We start from the raw sequence: 5,751 nt of genomic DNA, 5'->3' as shown, positions 1-5,751 counted from the left end.
ACTGCCACTCTATTGTGTACTGCCATTGAATATTGTACTGCCACTCTATTGTGTGCTGCCATTGAATATTGTACTGCCACTCTATTGTGTGCTGCCATTGACTATTGTACTGCCACTCTATTGTGTGCTGCCATTGAATATTGTACTGCCACTCTATTGTGTACTGCCATTGAATATTGTTCCTGCATCCTTCAAGACAAGCGATATCTGTCCCTGCATCCTTCTAGACAAGCGATATCTGTCCCTGCATCCTTCTAGACAAGCGATATCTGTCCCTGCACCCTTCTAGACAAGCGAAATCTGTCCCTGCATCCTTCTAGACACGCGATATCTGTCCCTGCATCCTTCTAGACAAGCGATATCTGTCCCTGCATCCTTCTAGACAAGCGGTCACTGACCCTGTACCCTTCTAGACAAGCGGTATCTGACCCTGCACCCTTCTAGACAAGCGGTCTCTGACCCTGCATCCTTCTAGACAGGCGGTATATGACCCTGCATCTTGAAAGCAGGGTGTGTTCATGACATCAGGTTGTGGCGAATGTTTGTCTTAAGAGACAACTATGCTTGTTGTAAGCAGCGACTAACGGGACCGGGTGGTCAGGCTTGCTGACTTAGTTTTTGTATGTCATCGTATCTCAACTGCGATGATCGATGCTCATGATGTCAATTACTGGATTGTCTGATCCAGATTCGATTATGTACAGACGGCAGTCATATAGCTGGAATATTGCTGCATGCGGTGTTAAACAACAAGCAAAAACAAATATTAACCACCAGGTCCTACCCTCTCTTCCCCCTCTCCCTCTCCCCTCCTCTCTTCCATCTCCTCTCCTTTCTTCCATTTCCCTCCCAGCACTGGCCACATTATCAATTATCTATGACCAGAGTCAGGTTGGGCTTCCCTCCATCTGCACGCCGTGACACCAACAGTTTCAAATCCTGTACTTTATGCAAGGAATAGTTCCCTCACAATCAACCGGGGCCACCTAATGCCTTGACATGTAACAGCCATATTACCGAAACTGTGTGATCTCCGTGGATGATGAAACAGCAGCGTGGACAAGACGCTGTATAACGAGTTCGTGGCGACAAATACAAACGACCCATACAGATGTCAAATACACGTGACCTCTAAGATATTGCGGCAGTGATGCTCGTCAACCTCGTGTCATCTCCTCAAACAGGCAGATAGCAGTTGATACGATATCTTCCGTACGTGTCTTCTGTGAACGTTTTTGACTGAATGTCATTCAGGGCCTGTTAACTTCCTCCGTCAAGATTCGTTGTAAACTGTGCAGGTGTACTCCCGCATTTTACACTCTTGGAAGCGACCGGGGCGTTCGAATCCTGGCACATGCGTGAAGACAAACACTAAAACTCTAGCTCTTGTGACAACATGACGTTACGGGGGATACTTTTAGAAGTCACGACAAGAGTATTGTCGGCAGCTATATGTCCGATTTTGATGAGAAGTCTATTGATTGCTTCAGTAATTTATACAAAAATGTTGTTGAGTGATATAATATTCCGTCAAAACATATTCGGATTGCATAGAATGAAAATATACTCTCTTTAAAAATGTAAATGTTTTGGAGACAAACATTGTCAAATTTCAAACTAAACAGGTTGCTACACAATCAGACTCAAAGCATGTATCAACAGAGGTCTAACAATCAAATGCTGACAATAAAAGTGACATTTTTTTGTTAAAGTTATTTTTGTCATCCATTTATATAACAATAAATATCTCGATTGAATATATGTTTTTAAGTAGTTTTAAAAGTATATCTATTTTCGGTTTGATGCCTTTGATCCAACATACATGAAAATAAGTATTTTTCCCAATAAAACTATATGATTGATGAAAATGTTAGATTAGTTAGAGCCAAACCAAATAGGATATTGTGTCAGTTAATTTTGTTGTGTAAGATAATTATTTAGCCTAAGTTCAAGACCATTCCAAATATGTTTAGTTTCATTACATTCCCAAAACATATGTCTGATGTCCTCATTAACACCATTATAAAAGCAACATAAACTGTTGTCTACAAGATCCATTGTTGATAGTCCCTTCTTTGTGTAGATAAGTCCATGTAGAAATCTGTACTGAAAATCTAAACGTTTTACAACCTTCAGTTAACATCTATAAACAGTAATCTATTTTCAAATTAAACTCACAGTCAAAAAATGATGGCCATTCATCTTAACTTTAAGATTTTATTCATTTGATATTAATTGATCATAAATGATTCCAGCGCATTTTACATGACAGGCTTCATCAGATCACCTAAGTAACTGTTTGTGTACAACTTATGTACAATTATTTGTCTAGTTTTCTTGAAAGTTGTTTGCCATGAGTTTTGTATATTGAAAATCAAATATCTATAGTCTAATGTTGTATCTATTATCGGATGTTTTAGTTTCAGTTCTTCAAATGTCATGAATCCGTTTTCATTGCATATATCTTTAATTGAGTCAGGTCCATTATGACCCTTTGCTTTAGGTTGTGTGATGCTTGGTGGAAGTTGTCATTAAGCCATAATGGTTTGGAAATATCTTCTATAATATTAACAATATTGATCCTACGAAGGTTGTTCCAAGCTTTCAATACATCTTTCCAATAGGGTTTTTAACACAAGATTGCTTATCAACATTAACAGACAAAGACAGTATATCTATGGTTGGGATTCTACACGGGTTACTCTGCATGCTTGTGGTAAGCGGCGACTGTGCTTGTGGTAAGAGGCGACTAACGGGATCGGGTGGTCTGGCTTGATGACTTGGTTGATGCATGTCATCGTATCCAATGGCGTGGATCGATGCCCATGATGTCAATCACTGGATTGTGTGCCCTAGACTCGATTTGTTTTACAGACCGCCGGCATATAGCTGGAATATTGCTGAGTGCGGCGTTCAACACACAAACAAACAAACAAACATATTCTCAAAGTTTAGACATGTGAAATGTAAGCCTGGTAGTGTCCTTACAACTGATAGTAGTGGCTTTAGGCGACATAACTGATGACCGACAGTGAATTATTTTGGTCGAACAAACTATGAAGGTATTTAGTGCCTGACTGCGTCTCTGTGCACTAACATGGCGGCGTATATGTGATTAAGGCCCACATAACCAAAACTGAATAAATTTGTATTTATGTTTATAAACATTGTTATGAATAAGCAGGTATGCCCGGTAGGTTTGGGTTGGTAACACTCTGGTAGTATATCTTTAGTCGCATTTGTCAAATGGACATACGGCATTCGTCCATAGGCACAGATTACGGGCAAGATTCTTATGAAACCTTAGAATATTCTTTTTCTGAAATGTGGAAAAATATTCATTCATCCAATCAAATGCATGATGCTTTCTGCTAGTATACCGTTATAATATGTCTTCTTACTTCTTACACTTTTAGTGTTCCTTGCCTTCGTGATGTCTGACTCATCCCCGTCTGACATCACGTGAGACTGTTCCGGAACATACATGTCGTGATGTGAGGGAGATCCTGAACTTATATGTCGAGATGTGAGAGAGCTCCGGAACTTATATGTCGTGATGTGAAGGAGTTCCTGAACTAATATGTCGAGATGTGAGGGAGATCCGGAACTTATATGTCGTGATGTGAAGGAGTTCCTGAACTTATATGTCGTGATGTGACAGTGTTCCTGAGCTAATATGTCGAGATGTGAGGGAGATCCGGAACTTATATGTCGTGATGTGAAGGAGCTCCTGAACTTATATGTCGTGATGTGACAGTGTTTCCTGAGCTAATATGTCGAGATGTGAGGGAGCTCCGGAACTTATATGTCGTGATGTGAAGGAGTTCCTGAACTTATATGTCGAGATGTGAGAGAGCTCCGGAACATACATGTCGTGATGTGAAGGAGATCCTGAACTTATATGTCGAGATGTGAGAGAGCTCCGGAACTTATATGTCGTGATGTGAAGGGGTTCCTGAACTAATATGTCGAGATGTGAGGGAGATCCGAAACTTATATGTCGTGATGTGAAGGAGTTCCTGAACTTATATGTCGTGATGTGACAGTGTCCCTGAGCTAATATGTCGAGATGTGAGGGAGATCCGGAACTTATATGTCGTGATGTGAAGGAGTTCCTGAACTTATATGTCGTGATGTGAAGGAGCTCCTGAACTTATATGTCGTGATGTGACAGTGTTTCCTGAGCTAATATGTCGAGATGTGAGGGAGCTCCGGAACTTAGATGTCGTGATGAGAAGGAGTTCCTGAACTTATGTCGTTATGTAAGGGAGCTCCTGAACTTATAGGTAGTGATGTGAGAGAGATCCTACTTTGCATGTCGTGATATGAGAGAGTTTCTACTTTATATATCGGTATGCGAGAGAGTTTCTGAACTTATACGTTGTGATGTGAGAGAGTTTCTACTTCATATATCATGATGCGAGAGAGTTTCTGAATTTATATGTCGTGATGCGAGAGTGTTGCTGCACTTATATGTAGTGATGCGAGGGAGATCCTGAACTTATATGTCATAATGTGAGAGAGTTCTACTTTATATATCATGATGCGAGAGAGTTCCTGAAATATGTCATGATGCGAGAGCGTTCCTGAACTTATATGTCGTGATGTGAGAGAGATCCTGAAATATGTCGTGATGTGAGAGAGTTCTACTTAATATATCGTGATGTGAGAGAATTCTACTTTATATGTTGTGATGTGAGATAGTTCCTGCACTTATATGTCGTGATGTGAGAGAGTTTCTACTTTATATATCATGATGTGAGAGAGTTCCTAAACTTATTTGTCGTGAGGTGAGAGAGTTCTACTTTATATATAGTTATGTGAGAGAGTTATACTTTATATATCGTGATGTGAGAGAGCTCCTGAACTTATTTGTCGTGATTTGAGAGAGTTCCTGAAATATGTCGTGATGTGAGATAGTTCCTGCACTTATATGTCGTGATGTGTGAGATTTCCTACTTTATATATCGTAATGTGAGAGAGTTCTACTTTATATATCATGATGTGAGAGAGTTCCTGAACTTATATGTCGTGATGTGAGAGATTTCCTACTTTATACAATGTATATCGTAATGTGAGAGAGTTCTACTTTATATATCATGATGTGAGAGAGTTCCTGAACTTATATGTCATGATGTGAGAGAGTTCCTGATCTGATGTATCGTGATTTGAGAGGTTCCTACTCTTATATGTCGTGATGTGAGTGTGTTCCTAACCTTGATATGTCCACATTTTCTGCACAGTTTAATATATATTTCAGCGATACCACGATGAGGGTTAGGATGGCGTTTACATATACAATGCATGCAGCTTATCCTGGTGTGATATGATATGCCTGGCATGATACTCAGTCCACATATATAACAAAAACAACGAAATACAACCCAAAAAGTCACTTGACCTTTTATTGCAAGACCACAGCATTCATGTATTGCACTAAGAAGTTGACAAGACGTTCAGAACATCCGTTGTGATGAATTTCTGAAAACTGATTCCACATGTATGGAATCTGGCAACTGCCAACCAATAATTATCTGTAAAGTTTCTCCCAGTCAGTCTGATAGATCGCATACTAGTGAAGAGTCGGTGCCAGAGGCTACATCTCATGTAGAATAAGTAGTGTACCGTGGAAAAAAATTTCCAGGAAACATCGCAGCCTCTCACTGTGGTCGGCTAGTCTCGCGAGTACACAGTCAACCGTCTATCGGTGCGTACGCATGCACAATTCACGGCAATTCGTTCAATAGTGAT

The sequence above is a fragment of the Haliotis cracherodii genome, unplaced genomic scaffold (assembly GCF_022045235.1).
Source record: "Haliotis cracherodii isolate W230 unplaced genomic scaffold, xgHalCrac1.p SCAF_11, whole genome shotgun sequence".
In the NCBI taxonomy this organism is placed as follows: Eukaryota; Metazoa; Mollusca; class Gastropoda; order Lepetellida; family Haliotidae; genus Haliotis; species Haliotis cracherodii.
Note: the sequence above shows the minus strand (reverse complement) of the source record.